This window comes from Jaculus jaculus, chromosome 9 (genome assembly GCF_020740685.1).
Source record: "Jaculus jaculus isolate mJacJac1 chromosome 9, mJacJac1.mat.Y.cur, whole genome shotgun sequence".
NCBI classification, from domain to species: domain Eukaryota; kingdom Metazoa; phylum Chordata; class Mammalia; order Rodentia; family Dipodidae; genus Jaculus; species Jaculus jaculus.
In genome coordinates this window covers 43423150-43446684 of record NC_059110.1, presented here as the reverse complement: position 1 = coordinate 43446684, position 23535 = coordinate 43423150, and the positions used below count along the sequence as shown (strand labels likewise).

The following is a 23535-nucleotide window of genomic DNA, read 5'->3' as shown; positions in this document are numbered from 1 at the left end:
TTATTAGGTTCCTCCTTGACCTACACCCTACCCTTGGCCCCTCCTTGTTGAGGTAAATGGGTCATATTGTATGCATGTATATATGTATGTATATGTACATGTATAGATGTATGTATATGTGTGCACCACAAGTGTTTATGGGCACATATATGCCATTAAGTGAGTGTGGAGAAGAGGACAGCTTCAAGTTCTCTGTCTCTTTTTCTTCCACCTTCTTAAAGATAGCTTCTTTTTTTTTTTTTTTTTTTTTGTCATTACATGGGCCAGACTTGCTGCATGCAAGCTTCTTATTTTTCTTGCCTCTACCTCTACTTGTTGTAGACATGTTGGTATCACAGACTCATGTCCCACTTTGTGTCTGGCTTTATGTATGTGCCAGGAAGGATCCAACTCAGATCTATAGGCATGTAAGCAAGTACCTTTAACTGTTGAGCCATCCCCAGCCTTGGATGGAATTTTAGTGGGAAAAAAATAAGAGTACTGAGGGAATGTGTTTCTCCACAGCTGTATAGATTATAGCATGCCAAAAAGTATGACACTTATTCTCAGGATATATCTTTCCCTAAGGTTCAGTAAGTATTAGTAAAACAAGAAACTTACTACTTTCAAATTCTGCATTTTGAAAGAAGTCAATTGGATCTAAGAAATAAAAGCTGGCAAGGACTAGACTACTTTGAAGAGAGAGAAGAGCACAAGCAAGGTCTACGTATAAGTAACTTAACACCAACAAATATTTAAAAACAAGTTACTCACTGTAATTGTCATGATTCAGACTTTAATAAAGTAATATTGATTTATGCTTACAACTTGAAACTGAATGGTGATATAAATAAAACAATTATTTGATTCTGTAAAGGTAAAATCAAGACTGTGAAAGGAATATTCAAATACATCCATGTAAGTTGGGGAAGGACTAGAGATTTGGAAGAATAGAGTATATTTAGGGAGCATGGAGGTTGTTCTGGCAAAGCTGATGAGATTATCACATGGCAATCCTTCCATTTTGATGTCTCATTCTTTTTGTCCTCCTCAGTCCTGTAAGTCAAATTGTTGATGGGCTCAATATTGTTCAGGTCTTGTGGGAGCAAAAACAACCACTAGGATGTTAAGAATGCAACAATTAGTTCATGTCCAAAGGACAGTGATAAAAGCATGTCTCAATCAAAACAGAAGAAGGACAACTTGGAAAAAGGAAAAGGCTTAGTGGAATAGGAATGGGAGTGGTGGGACCAAAGAGAGTAATGGGAGGTGAATATAATTAAATTGCATTATGTTCATGTATTAAAATCATCAATCAAATGTAGATAATATGTCATATGTCTTGTTAAGGAGTATTTATTGAATGAATGTCACCCAGTGACAATTGCTGAAAACAGAAATAAGTCTTGATGGATTTTTGAAAAATAAATCAGAGTATAATTTGAGAGAGTTCATTCAGAGAAATAGTATGCAAGATAATTTTAGAGTAAAGGAACTTAGATATTGCAAAAGCTGAATATAATTAAGGCTTTTCAAGGGGTTTCAAAAGCATTAATTGAATGTAAAGATTAATCAAATAAGTAAAATTACTAATTACAGTATGCTATTTGAGTTTATGGAAGATAAATGGTATACTTCCAGCCATAAGTAGACCTCCTGAACTCATTGGTTAGCTGAGTATTTTGAAAATTGTAGTTATTATAGATTGAATTATGGTGTTGGGCTGACCATGCAGTTATGATTATACAGTAGAGAGAAAGGCCAAGAAAGCAAGATTTCAGTAAATGTTTTCTAGAGGTTTTGAGTTAATGGACAAAATATGTACCCTTTAGAGTCCACATTGTAAATGATAGCAATAATAAATATTTCTTATCATCACCAACTCAGCTCCTTTGATTATTTTATATGTAATAGCCCATTACCTTTGCAAATAACTGTGTGAGTCAAGTGAACTTACAACAAATCCCCTGTAAAATTTGGTAAAAAGAACTCACTGCTGCTAAAAGTTCAAAGAACTAGCAAGGAACAGAGAAAGAATATATAAGCAAATCTACCTAGATCTGGGCTTCCAGAATAAGGGTACGTATTTATTTCACAACAACATACCTGTTATTTGCTGGCCACTGTATTAAGAAATTTATGTATATTGATTGACACATGGTACCCCCTTTTTCCAGGAGGATACTATCATTGAGGACCAGAGACATATAAGGCCCCAGAGCTTGTAAGTAAATAAGTAGGATTCACTCAGGTAATCTGGGTACAGATGCTATTGTCAGTCACTGCATGTGGTTACATTCTCATTGTTGGGATGAAACACCTGACCAGAAGCTGCTGATGGAAAGAAAGGATTGATTTCCAGTTTGTGGCTTGGAGAGGAAGTTCTAACATGGTGGGGAAACGCATAGGAGGAGCAGGAGTCTGGCTCACATGGTGACATATCAGCAGGGAGGTAGTAGAGAGTACAAGATAGCTCTGCACGCATAATTGGGCTGGACCAATAAAACCCAAGGCCTGTCCCCAGTGGCATACCTCCTCCAGCAAGGCTGCACTGGTAAGGATTAAGTATGAAGCTTAGACACAAAGAGATGAGGACAAGGAGAGTATTTTACATTTAAACCACCACACTACTTATCCACCACTCAAGAATGATCTCTGAAAAGAAGCTGTCTCTGATTCCAGAATCCATGAATTATGTCAGCCAACACTTGGTACCGATGTGCTCTGAGAGAGCAAAGATACCTGTGTACTATTCATCTGTGTATAGCAAGGATGAAGGAAGAAGGTTTTACCAAAACCTAAGCACATCCCTTTGCACTTCCAACAATCTTCTTTCAAATAAAAATAGAAGCTAGTAATTGTCTTTGGTGAAAATTATAATGACAAAGGAGAGGTAATTACAGTAAAATTTTCAAAAGTGTTCAATGTAATTATTGAACTTGAAACTGTTGTTCACTTATATGGAAATGTGGATTTCAGCTGAATCGCAGCTCTCAGTGGGTCCTTGCTCCCAAGTGAAGCAGGTAATTACTCTATCATAAAGTCATAAACACATGACATATATTGTCTGTGCAGCTAACATGTCAGCCTTTCAAACATGTTGCTGTCAAGTACTGGCTTTTCTTTTTTTCTTTTTTTTAAATTTTATTTATTTATTTGAGAGCGACAGACACAGAGAGAAAGACAGATAGAGGGAGAGAGAGAGAGAATGGGCGCGCCAGGGCTTCCACCCTCTGCAAACGAACTCCAGACGCGTGCACTCCCTTGTGCATCTGGCTAATGTGGGACCTGGGGAACCGAGCCTCGAACCGGGGTTCTTAGGCTTCACAGGCAAGCGGTTAACCGCTAAGCCATCTCTCCAGCCCCGGGCTTTTCTTTAACTATTTTGTACTTATTGAAGTGGGATTCAGACACAAGAGTTCTAAGCAACTATTAGTTTATTAAAACTTTAAAATAGAGAGGCCTGGACTCCCCTGTACTAACTGTATCTTCCCATTAATCTAAGAAATTTCACCTTTGTTCCAGTTCCACTTTATGGCTCATCTAACACAAGTGTATGTTTCAACATTGAAAAAAATAATATTATGTGAAGTAGTGCAATAACTTGAGAAAGTCAGGAATTGTCCCTGGCCTTTATCTGCAGTTTTGCTGATGTGTGCAGTTTTAGCTTTGAGAGGGTCCTTGTGAAAGCTACATCTCCATGGGGCTGGTGAAAGAGGCGATTTAGAGAACTGATATTTTACAATAAGGAGACTGTATATGTAAATGTACTAGATAAATAGCGAATTCATGTAAAATAGTATTTGTACATATCAGTTATAATTACGATATATATCATAAATCTGAAATGAATTTTGACCAGGAATTCCAAAGGCTTGAGGAAATATGCACTTTGGTATTTGGTATGTACAACAGATATGATACATAATTATATATATGTTAGCTACTTGAATTTGATATATGAATTCTCAAATGTAGTCTGAGAATTATAATTATATCATTAATTTCTATAAGAAATTATATCTTGGTTCCAGTTTGTATTCTCTGAAGCAGTGGTTATCAAAGATAAAGTTGTCAAAATCTTCAGAGGAGAATGATAACTTTAAACAACTTTTGTACTTGTAAATATCTGAAACAGTCCCAATGGAAATAAAAACAAACATTTTAAAATGCAAGACTATCAAACATATGTTCTTTCAGTCAGAGCAGTGGTGTCTTCATATGCCACCTGGCTCCTGGAGAACTCCCATGTGTACTCACAAGAGTGGAAAATAACAGAAACTGAGTTGAGTTGTGAGTGTTTTAATTTTACATGTAGTATGGAATTTAATTTTACGTGTAGCAAGGATATTCATGAACAGGCAGAGCATACTTGAAAAGAACCTGCTTCGCGTAAAGATTTACATTTCCAGGGCATAACAAATATACTATCAAAGGAAGTAATGACAAAGAAATTTATCAAAAGGAAAGATCAAATTTAAAAAGTACGAATGCTAACCAATACCAAATCAAATGAGGGTCTCTCCTCAAAGTAAGAGTTGTTTATCAAAAAAGAAACACTTGACTGCATTCTCAATTTACTTTATACATTTGATGGAGAAGTCTTTATACACAATTATGTGTTAAATAATTATTTTAAATTAAATAATGCTAATTTGAGTTTAAAGACAATTTTGGAATAGATTATATTATGAAAGAGAAACTTGTCAGTGTTCAGGCTAATTATCACTCTTAAAAACTATACTACAACCACTCTAAAATTCAGATAAATGGAGCATATTTAACACCTCTATCTCATGTGTAAAATGATATAAACAAATAGATTATAATCTTAGTGTTTCTCATAGGTAGTTAGAATATCAGTTCTATCATTATGAAATGAAAATCATATATATATATATATATGTATATATATATATACATATATATATATATATGATATAACATGTTTTTATAATACAAAAAGTAATACATTAAATAGATTCTTTTAATTAGACTAGTATTATAATCAAAGTAAAAGTTACCTAGACATTTTCTGTGAATTTATTCAAAATATTTAAATTTCAGTAGCAAACATAAGAACTAGAGTGACCTATTTTGTTAACTGATACTTTGCATACTTTTTTTTTGCTTAAATTACAAAATATGCCTATGAATCATGTAAAAAAAAAAATCTCCTGTATAAAGACAACTTTTTCACTTAGGGTGGTTGAAAAGAAGTTCCCTGGAGCAACATGTAAAGTGTGTTGGAGAAAGGCATAAAGCTATCATTCTTTCCAATAACCTTGTCCATCTCTATTTGCAAAGCATTTTGCCATATGCTCTCAAGGAATCAAATGGGTAAAGAACCTTAGAGCTAAACTGCAATCAAATAGAGAAAATGAATAAGTATTCAAACAAGTATGAGATGTCATGGGTTGCAAGGTAGTATACAACATTTGATAAAGTATATGTGTGATCTTTCACAGGTGGAATGGTCACTTCCTTTTATACAGGTCAGAGAGCTTTCTATAATAAAATATAAGGCCCTTTGAGAGATCATAAGGAATTAGAGAGGAAGAATCAATCAGGAAAAGAGAATTCCAAGAACAATTGAAAATGTGGAAATCCCAGGACACAGGTATTTTAGGGTCTCTAGATCCTTGGAGTAAAGAATTGAAATTTTAGCATAAATTTGCAGTCAAACTGTTGAAAATCTTTTATACAAATGACTTTTGAAATTTTGGAAAATGATCTTGTTGGTAGAAACAAAATATAAAATTGACAGAAACTGTGAAGGAAATGTTAAGTGGTGAATGTTTTGATGCAAGAGGCAAACAGTGAGGTGCAACATGAAGGCAACTGAAGGAAGGTTGCAAACTGAATGTGAGTAGTCAGAACTGGAGGTCTTATTTGTAAGTACCCAATGGCATCAGCAAGTAGTAGGAAGATTTTCCTTCAAATTTCCATAAATGGGAAAATACAAGAAGAATGACACTCTAAGAAAGACATTTGGAAATGTGTGAAGACAAACGGCAAAGTTGGGGCTTGACAACATGGGACACAGAGATTAGGCTTTCTTATAAAAAATCTGTGGGTCTTCTCCACAAGGGGTAAACAGCAAGGGTAGGTGACTCCACTGAGGAAGAGGAATCAGCACAAAGGTTGGAAGAATTTAATGGAGAGAGTGAATAGTAGCAGGAACCCAACACCAAAGAAATAGATTTGGATGGACAAACAGTATCTGATATAGAAGCCAAGAGAGGAAAGCACTTCTCAAAGGTCAGAGGACCCACAACAAGAGTATCAGAAAGGCTAAAAAGGCAAAGTGTTGCAACCACGAGTTCCAATGTTGGTTGTTAAATGAGCTCTTTGAGGAAAGTGTGGGGGTGGGTCTGGGTAAGACTGAAGGAGTGGTGAGGAATTATTGGAGACTGATGATAGACACGTGGTCTAAATCAAAGCTCCAGGAGGTAAAAGTGGTAATACAAAAGAATAGTTCTACACATTTGAACGAGGGGTGGGGGGCAGGTATTCCAAAGAGCAAGTGAACATGCATGCTATAGCTTGAGGAATACGGTTAGGAGTGGAAAGAAGGGATGAAGGTAAGGAACAGCTACAGATTTTGTTGTTGTTTTTGAGACTGGTTTCAAACTTGCAAGGTAGCTAAGGCTGGGCATGAACTGTCTTCACCTCCCAAGTACTGGGATTGCAGGAATACACCACCATTTCTGGGTTCAAGGAGCAATTTGTAGTGCCCAGTATTGGAAGAAACAATGTTTTTGACATGAGAATGGAAACATGGTGGTGAGTAGAATGGGGACAACTAAGAGAATATAACAGAGAGAAACAAAGATTAAGCAATTCTTGGTGATGACATTGTTATTTTTCCTTGTGAATCAGCTTTCTGCAGCAAGTACCGAAATACAAACTTAAAAGTTGGAGAGAAGTATCTTGGCTCTTGGTTTCACATCTTTCAGCCTGTGGTCTCTCACTTCCATCACTATAGGCTTTTTTAAAGACAGAGCATCTGATGACTGATTGCTCATGCCACGCTGTTTAAGTAGCAGTAAAGGTAGATGCCTGTGCTAGCTGGCTCTTCTCTGCCCACTTTTATCCCATCACTGTCTCTAGCCTAAGAAATAGTGCTACCCACATTCTGCGCATGCCTACACCATTTAGATGATCCTCTTTGGAGATGAGCTCACAGAAACTTCCAGACATGTAATTTCCTCCTAAATACTTCTCAATCTAGTTAGATTAGCAATCAAGATTAGCCAACATACTTATTTTTAAACATAAAGTTTCTCTGAGTAGTGTCCAGATGGCTCTGTGCACTCTTAGTAAACATGATGAATTAATAAAAGCTCCCTAAATAATGCATGTCTGTATAGCCACAGTTTTGTTATGCTCCTCTCTGCTGGCCATCTCTTCGATTCTGTGCAGTTTCAGAGATCCTCATTGCTGAACATCTGGAATTCTTAGGCACAATCACAACAGAAACTTAACATGGGTTTTTTGTATCTTCCTTACTCCACTGGTTCTACCAAATCCAATGCCTCACTTTGCGTTCAGAGAGATACCCAGAGCTCCAAATTGTTATTCTTTGAACTGATTTGCTATAGCGTGTGTAAACAGTTAATATTGTAGTCTATGAGTGTTGCAGTCCGGTTCACATTGCTGGTAGAAATCACCCAACCAAGAGTAGCTTCAGGGAAAAAGGGATTTATTTTGGCTTACAGGCTCAAGGGGAAGTTCCATGATGGCAGGGGAAAACGATGGCATGAGCAGAGGATGGACATCACCCCCTGGCCAACAGAAGGTGGACCACAGCAACAGGAGGGTGTGCCAAACACTGGCATAGGGAAACTGGTTATAAAGCCCATAAGCCCGCCCCCAACAATACACTCCCTCCAGGAGGAATTAATTCCCAAATATCCATCAGCTGGGAACCTAGCATTCAGAACACCTAAGTTTCTGGGGGACACCTAAATCAAACCACCACATTCCACCCCTGGCCCCCATAAACTGATAATCATACATGATGTAAAATGCAATGCATTCATCTCATTTTAAAAGTCCCCATAGTTTTTATCAATCCCAATGATGTTCATACATCCCCATAGTCCAAGATCTTTTAACTGAGCCATATTTTTGTGTACCAAAAAATAGCCTCAAAAAACCCATAATGGCACAGAATAAATGTTCACACTGCAATAGATGGCATTGGGCATAGCAAAGAAACATTCAACCAATACAAGATTTAAACAACCAGGGCAAATATCAAACTCTGTTGCTTCAAGTCCAGCAACTCTAGCCAGTGACAAATCTCCAAGTCTGATAATTCTAACCAGCAACAAGTCTCTGGCATTCCAATTCCGCCCCTCCAGCTAGGCTACTCACAGTCCTGGGAAACTTCATCGGGCCGACAGCTCCTTGGCAGCCATCTCATGGTCCCGGCATCTCCACTGGGTCTCCACTGCAAGCCACGGTTCATCCTCATGGCCCCATGGGGTCTCTATGCAGGCAACGAGCAAACCCGCTTCACACTGCCCATGGCCATTTCCAAAACACAAGACCGTGTTGCAAACTCAATGACCCTCTTTCAAGCATTTCTTATACTCCATGATACCAGGTAGGGAGCCAGTTTGTTAATCCAGGGGGGAATAAAGCAGACTTTGAAGAACAGGACACTCCTTGAGCACTCAGTCCCCTTCAAAAGAGTCGACATTCTTCTTGTTGCCCCAGTGCAGGTCAGCAAGCCCAGTCTCATAGGTTGTAATCTCTCAGCTGCAGCTGAATGGGCAACAGTTCACCCAAAGATTTTTCTTTCTGTGCCATATCCCTCTGCACACACCAGTTCATTTCTACGCAAAGCAACCCTGCACAATTTCTCAGGACACAGGCATAAGAGCAAGCTTCTCACACAAACTGCTAGCCCAGTCCAAGCAAAGCTCTTTCTTACCCTCATAAGCCAAACCTCATAGTCCATAGTTCTTACTGCATTCAGGTCTTGCAGCTCAGACCAGAATAGTCCATCAAGATGTACTTATAGCACTGCAAGGTATCTCTTAGGCCAAGGTTTTAACTCCTTCCACATTCCTCTTGAAAATCAGCTACAAAAGGCTGAAGCCACATAATCAGATGTCTAGCAGCAACCCCACTCCTCGGTACCACTTTACTGTTGCAGTCCGGTTCACATTGCTGGTAGAAATCACCCAACTAAGAGTAGCTTCTGGGAAAAAGAGATTTATTTTGGCTTACAGGCTCAAGGGGAAGCTCCATGATGGCAGGGGAAAACGATGGCATGAGCAGAGAGGGTGGATATCACCCCCTGGCCAACAGAAGGTGGACCATAGCAACAGGAGGGTGTGCCAAACACTGGCATCGGGAAACTGGCTATAAAGCCCATAAGCCCGCCCCCAACAATACACTCCCTCCAGGAGGCATTAATTCCCAAATATCCATCAGCTGGGAACCTAGCATTCAGAACACCTAAGTTTATGGGGGACACCTGAATCAAACCACCACAATGAGTTTATAACTTCCCAAGAAATCCTATGCATTCACCATAGTGCAAAGCCATAAATGACAGCCAGTTTATATAAACCCTGAAATGGGAAAGGCTCCTTTGATAATGCCATTATTCAAAAGAATCACTAGTTTTAAAGAAAATTAACTGCAACACTGAGCAAGAGCCAGAGCATTTTGAACTGACTCCAGGGAATGATAACATATGCAGACAGTTCACATTTGGAATTTTGTACACAGCACACAGTGAAGCCAAGGGGTTCAATAAAAGTATGTATGTATGTATGTCTATGCTGTCACTCTGAGGATGAGACAACTGTCTGCAGGGAAATGTCAGAATAATTTAACATCACCCATAAATGAATGAGGTCAAATTGCTGGGATCCAAAAAATTAATAATGCAGTGACACACATTTCATCAAATGTGCCTTATACCAGACTTTCTCAGGATCAGGTGAGAGGACAGTGTGGTGAGAATGTTTATTACAACTGATACATATTGAGCAATCCAAAGTGATTGCTCTACTTTTAATTGTGAGAACAAACCACCACTAATTTAATTACCCTTGTTCCAAAATGTGATTACTTTAAATCCAACAAAAACATGTAGGACATTCTTTCTTAATAACTTGCTTCATCTGGTTTTATCCATTTTCACACAAAAGCTTAGTAAGTGGGATCTCTCCCAAGATAGGGAAGTGGAATATTGTCACCAGAATAATTTTAATGTCAATCAATTCTGTGAAAGAAGAAGATGAGAAAAATGGTGAAGAGAGAGAGTGAAAATGAGCAACCTCAGTACTGAGGAGATTTTCTGGTGTGATTCAGCTGACTTGAGGTCATCTACTGAAATCAGGAGGGACTTTTCCTAGTTCAATAAGAGGCAAGTGTAAAAGTCTGCTATCCTTAAGCAAGCAGGTACCCTTTGACTTGGGGAAATAACCAATTGGAGTTCATTTCCAGGATAAAGATTTAAAACTGATGAGAAATTGCTGAGCTTGGAATAAAAATTGAGCAGTCAAAGAGTAGAGACCAAGAAAGAAGGAGTCAGGAAAATGAGAGCAAGTTATCATATTCTGTGTATATCGTTTTCCTGCAGGGTTTTAATTTATTTTCATAATGATTACAATGACTATTTAGTAAATTGGCCTTTTCCCCAGCACAGACCTGAGTAATCACCCCCCGGCCTCATGGCAGATCTTTGCCTTTTGTACACTTAGCTGTGGAGTGCATTTGGGTTATTTCCAGTTTGAATATTTTAAAGTGTAGTACAATAAATATCTATGTGGATGATTTTGTTTGAACATAGTTCATTTCTTTCAGCCTCCACAAGTGGGATAGTGTAATTATAATGCAAAACTATCTTCATAAAAAAATCACTGAAGCAGGGTCTGTGGAATCAGGACCACTTTGCATTTCCAATATGAATTATGACAGTCCAAGTTACTAAAATCCTGTCCTTGTGTATTTGTTAGTTTTTTTTTAATTTCATCTATTCTAACTCATGAGTACTGTTATCTAATGGTGGTTTAATTTACATTTTACTAATGTCTAATGACATATTTTTTTTAATGTTTTATGGCCACTTGTATATGTTCCTTGGTAAAGTGTCCGCTAAAGTCTTTTATTTTCATTTCTCTATGTATGTGCATAGTATGTGTGGTGTGTTGTGGTGTGTGTGTGGTGTGAGGTGCATGCACATGCTGGTGTAGCATCCTTGTGCTCTCTTGAGGTATCTCATGTGCTTACCTGTAGCGGCTGTAGGAAATATTCTAGTGTTCCCTCTGTTACTCAGAAGACTGCTTGATTGCTTGTTTTTTTTTTTTGTTTTTTTTTTTTTTAGTTGGTGAATTGTTACATTTTATTCCATAAAGTCCAGGAACCAAAGGGCGAGGTGTGGGTACATCCATGTGGTCTAAGAGCCCATGTAGAAGTACATATGCCTTTAATCCCAGCACTCAGAAGGCAGTGGTAGGTGGATCACTGGTGAGTTTGAGGTTGAGTTCCAGGTCAGCCTGAGCTAGAGTGAGACCCTGCTGGCCTCTGCTACTAAGTATTTTCATTCTCACGCAGAAGCCCAGTCATCTGTAGCTAGGATCCACATATGAGAGAGAACATGTGGCGCTTGGCTTTCTGGGCCTGGGTTACCTCACTTAGTATAATACTTTCCAGGTCCATCCATTTTTCTGCAAATTTCATAACTTCATTTTTCTTTACCGCTGAGTAGAACTCCATTGTATAAATGTGTCACATCTTCATTATCCACTCATCTGTTGAGGGACATCTAGGCTGGTTCCATTTCCCAGCTATTATAAATTGAGCAGCAATAAACATGGTTGAGCACATACTTCTAAGGAAATGAGATGAGTCCTTTGGATATATGCCTAGGAGTGCTATAGCTGGGTCATATGGTAGATCAATCTCTAGCTGTTTTAGGAACCTCCACACTGTTTTCCACAATGGCTGGACCAGATTGCATTCCCACCAGCAGTGCAGAAGGGTTCCTTTTTTTCCACATCCCTGCCAACATTTATGATCATTTGTTTTCATGATGGTGGCCAATCTGACAGGAGTGAGATGGAATCTCAATGGATTTTTAATCTGCATTTCCCTGACGACTAGTGACGTAGAACATTTTTTTAGATGCTTATATGCCATTCGTATTTCTTCCTTTGAGAACTCTCTATTTAGCTCCATAGTTCATTTTTTGATTTGCTTGTTTGATTCCTTATTATTTGACTTTTTGAGTTCTTTGTATATCCTAGATATTAATCCTCTATCAGATATATAGCTGGTGAAGATTTTTTCCCATTCTGTAGGTTGCCTCTGCTTTTTTCACTGTGTCCTTTGTAGTGCAAAATCTTTGTAATTTCATTAGGTCCCAGTGGTTAATCTGTGGTTTTATTGCCTGAGCAATTGGGGTTCTATTCAGAAAGTCTTTGCCAAGACCAATGTGTTGAAGGGTTTCCCCTACTTTTTCCTCTAGCAGTTTCAGAGTTTCCAGTCTGATGTTAAGGTCTTTAATCCATTTGGACTTAATTCTTGTGCATGGCGAGAGAGAAGAATCTATTTTCATCTTTCTGCAGATATATATCCAGTTTTCAAAACACCATTTGCTGAAGAGGCTGTCTCTTCTCAAATGAGTATTTTTGGCATTTTTATCGACTATCAGGTGGCTATAGCTACTTGGGCTTACATCTGGGTCCTCTATTCTGTCCCCCTGATCTACATGTCTGTTTTTGTGCCAGTACCATGCTGTTTTTGTTACTATGGCTTTGTAGTATAGGTTAAAATCAGGTATGGTGGGCTGGAGAATGGCTTAGCGGATAAGCGCTTGCCTGTGAAGCCTAAGGACCCTGGTTCGAGGCTCGGTTCCCCAGGTCCCACGTTAGCCAGATGCACAAGGGGGCGCACGCGTCTGGAGTTCGTTTGCAGAGGCTGGAAGCCCTGGCGCGCCCATTCTCTCTCTCTTCCTCTATCTGTCTTTCTCTATGTGTCTGTCGCTCTCAAATAAATAAATAAAAATTAAAAAAAAAATCAGGTATGGTGATACCACCAGCCTCTTTTTTGTTGCTCAGTATTATTTTAGATATTTGAGGTTTTTTGTGATTCCAAATGAATTTTTGGATTGTTTTTTCTATTTCCATGAAGAATGCTTTTGGAATTTTGATAGGGATTGCATTAAATGTGTAGATTGCTTTAGGTAAGATTGCCATTTTCACAATATTGATTCTTCCAATCCAGGAACAAGGGATGTTTCTCCACTTTCTAGTGTCTTCTGCAATTTCTCGCTTGAGTGTTTTAAAGTTCTCATTGTATAGATTCTTTACTTCCTTGGTTAGGTTTATTCCAAGGTACTTTTTTTTTTGATGCAATTGTGAATGGGAGTGATTCTCTGATTTCATCCTCTGTGTGTTTGTTGTTAGCATATATAAAGGCTACTGATTTCTGTGTATTTATTTTGTATCCTGCTACATTGATGTAGGTTTTGATCAGCTCTAACAGCTTGCTAGTAGAGTCTTTAGGGTCCTTTATGTATAGAATCATGTCATCTGCAAATAATGATAACTTGATTTCTTCCTTTCCAATTTGTATCCCTTTTATGTGTGTCTCTTGCCTTATTGCTATGGCTAAGACTTCCAAAACTATATTAAATAAAAGTGGGGACAGTGGACACCCTTGTCGTGTTCCTGATTTTAGTGGAAAAGTTTCCAGTTTTTCCCCATTTAGTAATATGTTGGCTGTAGGCTTGTCATAAATAGCCTTTATTATATTGAGATATGTTCCTTCTATTCCCAGTCTCTGTAGGACTTTTATCTTGAAGGGATGTTGGATTTTGTCAAATGCTTTCTCTGTGTCTAAGGAGATGATCATGTGATTTTTGTCCTTCAACCTGTTTATGTAATGTATTACATTTATATATTTGCATATGTTGAACCATCCCTGCATCTCTGGGATAAAGCCTACTTGGTCAGGGTGAATGATCTTTTTGATATACTCTTGTATTCTGTTTGCAAATATTGTTGAGAATTTTTGCATCCATGTTCATGAGGGAGATTGGTCTGTAACTTTCTTTTTTTGTTCTATCTTTGCCTGGTTTTGGTATCAGGGTGATGCTGGCCTCATAGAAGGAGTTTGGTAGGATTCCTTCTTTTTCTATTTCCTGGAAAAGCTTAAGAAGCAATGGTGTTAGCTCTTCCTTAAAAGTCTGGTAAAATTCAGCAGTGAATCCATCCGGGCCTGGGCTTTTTTTAGTGGGGAGATTACTGATAACTGTTCAGATCTCCATGTTTGTTATAGGTCTATTTAAGTGATTAATCTCATTTTGATTTAATTTAGGTAGGTCATATAGATCAAGGAAATCATCCATTTCTTTCAGATTTTCATACTTTGTGGAGTATATGCTTTTATAATATGTCCCTATGATTTTTTGAATTTCTCTGGAATCTGTTGTGATGTTACCTTGTTCATCTCTGATTTTATTAATTTGTGTCTCTTCTCTCTTTCTTTTGGTCAGATTTGCTAAGGGTTTATCAATCTTGTTTATCCTTTCAAAGAACCAACTCTTTGTTTCAATAATTCTTTGGATTGTTCTTTTTGTTTCTATTTCATTAATTTCTGCCCTAATTTTTATTATTTCTTCCCGTCTACTGATTTTTGGTTTGCCTTGTTCTTCTTTTTCCAAGGCTTTAAGGCGAAGCATTAGGTCGTTTACTTGCGACCTTTCTAATTTCTTAATGTAGGCACTCAAGGCTATAAATTTACCTCTTAGAACTGCCTTCATTGTGTCCCAGAGATTTTGGTATGTTGTGTTCTCATTATCATTTGACTCTATAAATTTTTTGATTTCCTTTTTGATTTCTTCATTGACCCATTCATCATTTAGTAGTGTATTGTTTAGTTTCCATGATTTTGTGTATGCTCTATAGCCTTTCTTGCTACTTATTTGTAGTTTAATTCCATTGTGGTCTGATAGAATGCAAGGAATTATTTCAATTTTCCTGAATTTGTTAAGATTTTCTTTGTGTCCTAATAAATGGTCTATTTTAGAGAATGTTCCATGTGCTGCTGAAAAGAATATATATTCTGCAGCCTTTGGATGAAATGTCCTGTATATATCTGTTAGGTCCATTCCTTCTATGACCTCATTTAGTCCAGATGCCTCTCTGTTTATTCTTTTCTGGGATGACCTGTCAATTGATGAGAGTGGGGTGTTAAAGTCACCCACCAACACTGTGTTTCATGTTATCTGTGACCTTAGTTCTAATAGTGTTTGTTTGACGAATTTGGGAGCCCCCATGTTAGGTGCATATATGTTTAGAATTGTAATGTCCTCCTGTTGGAGTGTGCCCTTAATCAATATAAAGTGACCTTCCTTATCTTTCTTGACTAACGTCGGACTAAAGTCTACCCTGTCTGATATTAGGATAGCAACCCCTGCTTGTTTTCTAGGCCCATTTGCTTGAAACACTGTTTTCCAACCTTTTACCCTAAGATAATGTCTATCCTTTGTAGAAAGGTGAGTTTCTTGGAGACAACAAATTGTAGGATCCTGCTTTTTAACCCAGTCTGCAAATCTATGTCTTTTCGTTGGGGCATTGAGGCCATTGATATTAAGAGATATTATTGAAAGGTGTGTATTTATGTTTGCCATTTTTTTTTGTGTGTGTATGTGTTTCTGGTTCTACCTGCGCTCTCTTCTGTTAACTAGTATTTGAGTATTGCTTGTTTTTTCTAGGTTCCTTATATGTGTGCTTTTTCCTTTTCTTCAGCATGGAGGATTCTATCAAGTATTTTCTGTAGAGCTGGTTTTGTCTTCAAATACTCCTTTAACCTGCTTTTGTCATGGAATGTCTTTATTTCTCCATCTACTTGAATGGATAACTTTGCAGGATAAAGTAACCTTGGTTGACAGTTGTTATCTTTCTGAACTTGTTATATATCACTCCAAGCCCTTCTGGCTTTAAAAGTTTGTGTTGAATAATCTGCTGTAATCCTGATGGGCTTGCTTTTGTAGGTAACTTGATTTTTCTCTCTAATTGCTTTCAATATTTTTTCTTTGGTGTGTGTGTTTGGAAGTTTGATTATAATATGGTGAGGAGAGTTTCTTTCTGGGTTTTGTCTGGCTGGGGTTCTAAAGGCTTCCTGTATCTGCATTGGCACCTCTTTCCCAATTTGGGGGAAATTTTCTTCTATGATTTTGTTGAAGACACCTACTATGCCTCTAGAGTGGAGTTCTTCTCCTTGTACTATGCCCTGAATTCTTATATTGGATCTTTTCATAGTGTCCCAAATATCTTGAAATTCCCACTAATACTTTTCTATAGGTTTGTCTTTCTCTTTGTTGGACTGCATTAGGTCTGCCACCTGGTCTTCTAGCTTAGATATTCTGTCCTCTCCCTCATCCATCCTACTGGTGAGATTTTCTACAGAGTTTTTTTATTTCATTAACTGTGTTCTTCATTGCTAGTAATTCTGACTGGTTTTTCTTTATTATTTTTATTTCCTTATTTATGTCTTTTATTGCCTTCTTTATTTCATTAAATTGGTGTCCTGCATCTTCTTTGATTCCTTTGATTTCTCTTTGATTTCTCCTTTGATTGTTTTGATGTGTTCTTTGACCTCTTTGAACATATTTATAATCATTCTTTTGAACTCTTTCTCAGGCATTTCCTCTAACTCTTTCTCACTGGAGGACATTTCTGATGCATTAATACTTTTAGGTGGATTTATATCGTCTTGCTTTTTAGTGTTTCTTGTGTTATAATGTATATATTTTTGCATCTTGGATTAAGTTTATGCTTGGATTTTCTAGCTAGCTGTGTATTCTTAGCTGTATCAATTGATTTGATGTAATATATTTTCAGGGTAGGACCTTAAGGTGTTAGGTGTGGCTCTTAAGACTCTCATAGTTTCTACAAAGATGTTCTTAGGGGTTGTGTTTCTCTGCTATAGGGATATTCAAGCAGGCTGAGTAGAATAAAATACAGGTAGATTCTAAAATTTAACTAAACACTGTACACATTCAATCAAAAACAGCCCCGAGTATGTATGCAAGAGTCGTTATTATAACGACCAGATCCTCTATCAACAAAGAGGTTAAGATTTCTGGTCTGTTGAGGGATCCAAGTCAGCTTGCGACCAAGTGAGACCCTTCCCTGGTGCAATCCCAGTTACCTTGGATGATTTTGGTCTCAGTCAAGTTGCTGCCTGGGTCGTTGGGCTGCTGTTCTGATTTCTGGAGCTGGGCACTTGCTTTTCCTGTGGGGCAAACCGAGCCTATGCTGCTGCCTCTGCTGCTGCTGTAGCTGCCACTGCTGGAGCCACCACTGCTGCTGAAGCTGCTGCTGCTGCTGTGTCCATTGCCGCTGCTCCCCCTGAAGCTGCTGCTGCCGAGTCTGCCGCTGCTGCCACTCCTGGGTCTGCTGCTGCTGTGGCCGCTGTTACCTGTGCTGGAGCCGCTGATGTTGCTGCCGAACTCTGCTCCTGCTTGGGTCCCGCTGTCCGCCCAAGTTGGTGTGGCCGGGTCCCCGGCCGCTGCTCTGTTCACCGGAGCTGGGCTCTGGCGGTGGGGGAGGGGAGGGAGCCGCAGCTGCTCTGGTTCTCTCGCTGCTGCAAGCGTTCTTCTACCTCGCAGTCTGCTCCTCCGTTGCTCACTGCCGCTCTCCCCTCACGTTTCCCGAGTTGCAGAGAGCGTGGTGTGAGGGAAAGCTCCAGCACCTGGCTTTTCCTGCGGCTCGAGCCGAGTCTGGCTGCTTTTTGGTCACTGCGGCCGGAGCTCTGGACCTCTTCTACTTCTCTGCCACCACTTCAATTTCCTATACACCTCACTTTTTAGTAAAAGTGTGTATTTTGCTGAGTTTTTTTGGTCTTTTTCCCCCCTAGGCTGCTTTGGCGTGGTACCTATGCCGCCATTTTTTTTTTTTAATGACTGCATCTCACTGATTCCAAAGCTGTTCATAAGGCCCAGTGATTCCCTGGTGTCTGCTCCCCACACAGGGGAGGCGTTAAAGTGATAAGTATCATCTCCTGCATTTTCCATGGGTTTTGGAGTTATGAACTCTGGGGGTTCTCAGATCGTCATGAAGCATACTTAACTGCAGAGGGAACACTACCATCCAGTTTCTTAAAATTGTTTTAATTGATTTGTATCATATACAATTAAAAATGCAAGTTCCATTTAAGATATGTACTTTTCTTTTACTTCTAGTCTTTAAAATTTCTTTAGCAGAACAAAAGAGTTTTTTGAATATAGATAGTGTAAAATTTATATTGTTTGCTATTATAGGTAATATTTTGTTGTAATATCTAATAAATATTCATTTAATCCAAGTTCCCAGTGATATATCATCCTGAAAGTTTGACAATTTCCTATTTTATATTCAGAGACATAAGCTATTTTGAGTTAATCATTGACTTATATTTGAGAATAAACTTTTGCCTTAACTTTTATTTGGATTTTTCTGTCTTCATTAACATTAATTTATATTCTTTATGGTTTCATGTTCTCTGGTGGCTTTGTCTTCATTTCACTTCTTTTCTAATTTCTTAGATTACTGTTTTGAGTCTTTTTGTCTTTTTTAATGAGCCCCAAACACAACAGATGCCTTTTCTAAATTGTTTTTGGTACATTTCACAAATTTTGATTGTGTGCTTATATTTTGGTTCTATTCAATTTAGTATTCTAAATTCGTTGAAAACTTAACTCTTAGGAAACTAAGTATGAAATTTATTTTAACTAAGTAAATAAAAAAATGATTTAAGTATGAAAATTAATTTACTAAATTCTCTGCACTCTCTTAGGCAATTTTGTATGTTATTTAATTTAAATAAGTAAAATTTGATTTAATTAAGATATTTAATTTGCTAATCTCCAGATATTTTCCTATTATTTCTGTGGTCCATTCTTAGCTTTGTTCAACGTTTTATAGAGAACACATTTTATATAATTTCCATTCTCTTACAACTATTAGGGCTCTGTTAATATAGTTGTTTATCAGCCCCATAAATTATATAAGTATAAAAATTTGCAGGAGTATAGTAATTATTTATATACAATGGTTTAATGAAAATAATAGTAATAAGCAAGAGCTGTCTTAGAGGTGGAGAGCATGTTTGCATCCCATGAAGACCTGGGTTTAATATCAAGCAACAACAAAATCCTAAAATAATGAGGGAGTCTTGAAAAACAACTATTATATAAAAATATAAAATATTTGTAATATATTATAATTCATTAGGTAGTGGGAAGAAATTTATTGGCAAACTGAGTACTAAAACTGAACATATTACTTTAAATACAACTAGATAAGAAGATGGAAAATATATTGTTCTTAGTGGAAGAGTCAGTAGATGACAAAACATAGAAAAGTGAATATTTTGAAGAAATGGTTATGAATAAACCTTCAAATTGGTGAAAAATTGAAACCATGTATCCTAGAAATATCTCACAAGATAATATTACCTCAGAGTCCATGCAGGCTCACACCTATAACCTTAGCATTTAAGAGCTGAAGCAGCACATACACAAAGCCGTCCTGGGATGATGCATTCATTTTTGTCTCAAGATACAATGAACATAATGTCTATGCCAGGATCATTAGATATGCAAACTTAAAAGTATGTTTTGAAAAATTATAGAGGGGCTGGAGGGTTTGCTTAGCAGTTAATGTGTTTGCCTGCAAAGCCAAAGGACCCAAGTTCAATTCCCCAGGACCCATATTAGCCAGATGCACAAGGGGGCACACATGTCTGGAATTTGTTTGCAGTGGCTGGAGGCCCTGGCTCGCCCATTCTCTCTCTCTCTCCTCTCATTCTATCTCTCTCCTTCTTTCTGTAAAATAAATAAATAAAAATAAAATATTAAAAAAAGAAAAAATTGTAGAGATAACCATAGAGTAATAGAAACACTGTATAGCAAGCAACAAGAGCAAGAGAACTACATATTCTTAGAAAAATTATAGGTACCCATTTCTTTGCTACAATGAGCTTCCCCTAAGTTACCTTTTCATTATCTGATGAATTTCCTCATTCCTTTGTTTTCATTTTTGCTTTTGAGAAGCTCTTCAGAAATAATATTTTAAGATGTGTAGTTATTTTCCAAATGACATATTTTCAAAATATTTAAAATATCAATGAGATTGATAAATTATTTGAATATTATATAGCATATTATCAGTACTGTGTTAAATTTACTTTTATTTTATGAAAATTGGTATTAAGTGTAACATAAAATAGCATATATTCATTACCAATATATTCATTCAAAAATGAGAAGCAAATCATTATTATATACCCTACATGCAATGAAAAGTTAAAGAATCAAAATAGTGAGTATGTAGAGATTATAAAGTTACATTCTTAATAAAAACAGATTCAAAAAACTGATACTATTTAATCAATAATCCCCTATGAACTATATGAAAACCCTGATTTTTCAATGTTAATTTCACCGATGAAGCAGATGTTCATTCATCCATCCTCATCAGCATCTTTTTTACACCCTCAATAAAATGCCCAGGGGCTCTCTCAGTCCAAACTACCACAATTCAGTCAGCAGCACTTGGCATCTCCCTCACACCAGTCCTTCCTAATGCTTCAGTATTCACTGCCCTGTCCACAACAATATGTGAGTATGTTAAAAAAAATCTGACTGTCTGGGGACTGACTCTCTCCTAGCTTCCAGCTATGCCGTTCCATTTTACCTGTCAGCTGGATATGGTGTCTTCAGCAGTAGGGTCTTACCGCTAATCTTTGGTGGGTTATCAAGTACTCTGACAGAAATCTTTCATTCTTTTAGGAAACCTTGTAGATCTCTCTGATCAAAACTCATTGTGGAAGATAGCCTCATGCTGGTACTGGGAGTTACAGGTCAGTGCCCACTAAGAAAATGAGGAAAAAGATAACTAATATACAAGAGTTAGAGAGAAGAGAGAGAGGGAGGGAGAGGGAGAGGAAGAGGGAGGGAGGGAAGATGAAGAAGATTTAGGTTAGACTTGATCCTACCCTCTCCAGTGTCTTGTGGTTCAGGTGTTTCCTGTAAGGGCCTGGTGAAGGTTCAGCCATTTGGTCTGCCTTTTAGGAAGTAAAATATTATGGTACCATTGCTGTTTGGGTCTAGATTAGTGTTTCCCACCCCTTTGATGCCCCCCTCCCTCCCCATCCATCCTAGTGTCTAGTCCCTGAGATGCTTGCTGGGTTGAGTCAGTCCCCAGACAGTCAGCATGGCTAGTGCCAGGTCCTACATGGGTGACTGGGGGAAATGACCAATATCTGTCCAAGCAACTCATGGTCTAACCTACTTAGCAGCAAATAACCTGTTGTGATGCCCACACAAGTGCAATAGTGGCACACAGCCATGGTGGGGAACCAAATGCTCTTGATTTGGCTAACTGATCCCCTCAGTGGTATGGGACCCATAGCTGGAGCTGGGAAACAAGTCAGAACCTTATGGAAACATAAGCCCACTCTCCAATATCAAGCTACCATCAATCATGGGCTACAAGAGGGCCTACACCTATTAAATTCTCTACAAAAAAAGTAAGGGTTATCTCATTTGTCCTGGTGCTAACTTACTCTTCCTTGAAGAATCTGCTTCTCTTTTTCAGATAGATGTAGATCCTAAGGAGAGAGCCACCTCATCATACCTCAAAAGGGCCCAGCTGAAACTAAGAACAACTGGTGAAACAAGCAAGGGTGCTGTTTTCCTGATGAACCGGATAGCAGCACAAGGGAGAAGACCAACACAGAGAAAAATCAACTCCTACCAAATCAGAGAGCCAGAGCCACAGAGGCCCCCAATACCTCATCACCAAAGCAGACCAAAAATGAACCCAAGATGGCTCAGGGAAATTTTGTCGAAGAGGGGGCGGAAAGAATGTCAGAGCCACATGTTGGGTCATGATATGCAGAGACATTTATCGTACCAATAAGTGTGGGCTAACTCCACAATGCAGGACCCACATACCTCAGCAAGGAGGGGCCAATAGGGAGGGGGTAGGTCATGGATGAGCCTAATAATGGTACCAAACTGCCTGTATTTGATGAATAGAAAACTAACTAAAAAAACAAGAAAAATCTGAGTATGAAGGGCACACTGTACAGAAAGCTCCAAAGCAGAAAAAGTAGCATATTTTGGTAACCAGTAGACAAGAGGTGAATGCCATGAATTCAAACATCACTATTTCATGAACTTTTGTTAGTAAAAGACTAAAGTGACTGAAAATTATAAAACATCTCACCAAAAAATAAGACACAATTTACCACCACCAAAGCTGAAAATTGTTGAGAAATTAAGGGATCATTGCACAAATTATATTTAGTATTTCTTATAAATACCTGAGAGGGTTTTTTGAGAGAGAGAGAGAAAAAATGTGTGTGTGTGAGAGAGAATTGGTATTCCAGGGCCTCAGCCACTGCAATGGAACTCCAGATGCTTGTGCCACCCAGTGGGCATGTGACCTTGCACTTGCCTCACCTTGTACCTCTGGCTTATGTGGGACCTGAAGAGTCAAACATGGGCCCTTAGGCTTTGCAGGCAAGTGCCTTAACTTCTAAGCCATCTCCCCAGTGTGCCAGAGTCTATATATATACATATATATATATATATATATATATATATATATATATATATATATACATACATACATTTATTTATTTATGAGAGTGAGAGAGAGAATATGGGTGGTTGTGCTAGGGACTTGTGCCACCACAAATGAACTTCAGATGCATGTGCCTGTGTGCATATGGCTTTACATGGGTACTGGGGAATTGGATCCAGGCCATCAGGCTTTGTAAGCACGTGCCTTTAACCACTAGGAAATCTCTTCTGCCCTACCTGAGAGGTTGATGAGACAAGCCTCCCATTTCTGTTGTTCTGTTTAGGTATCCAAACCATAACACTTCTTTTACAGCACTGTGTCTTCATGGTCCTATGTTACTACCTGTAAGGACTGCAGAGATGTAGAAGGGGAATTTCCCAACATCTATTCTGCACACCAACCATATTTTCCCTCTTGTAACTATGATATATAATTCAGTATCCTTTAAATAATTGACCCCTTTTGGTGGGTGTTCTTTGAGGTAGGGTCTCACTTTAGCTCAGGCTAACCTAGAATTCAGTACATAGTCTCAGCATGGCCTTGAACTCATGTGATCTTCCTACCTCTGCCTCCCAGGTACTGCTAAAAGCATGCATTATACAGGCACATTTTACCTTCTAAATTAAAGTATTTTTGTAATGGTTGATAGATAGAGAGAGAGAATATATTAGTGCGCTAGGGCCTCCAGCCACTGCAATCAAACTCCAGACATGTGTGCCAACTTGTGCTTATATTTGACCTTGCACATCTGTCTTACATGGGACCTGGGAAGGTGAGCATAGGGCTTAGGCTTTACAGACAAGCACCTTAACCTCTATGCCATCTCTCTAGCCCCTCAAGGAATTCTTTGAGAGACATATGTGGCAACTTTTGAACCTTAGTGTTTGTTTTATATTTTATTATGTACTCATCTATTGGATAAGTACTTAGTAAATATTAGGACCTG

The 23535-nt window shown here is 38.2% G+C and overlaps 1 protein-coding gene across 1 annotated transcript in view; it reads right to left on the bottom strand.

Moving 5' to 3' along the window:
- Trdn (triadin) overlaps positions 1 to 23535 on the bottom strand; it is a 444085-nt gene that overhangs the window by 4443 nt on the left and 416107 nt on the right. The gene's annotated exons all lie outside the window — the stretch shown is intronic.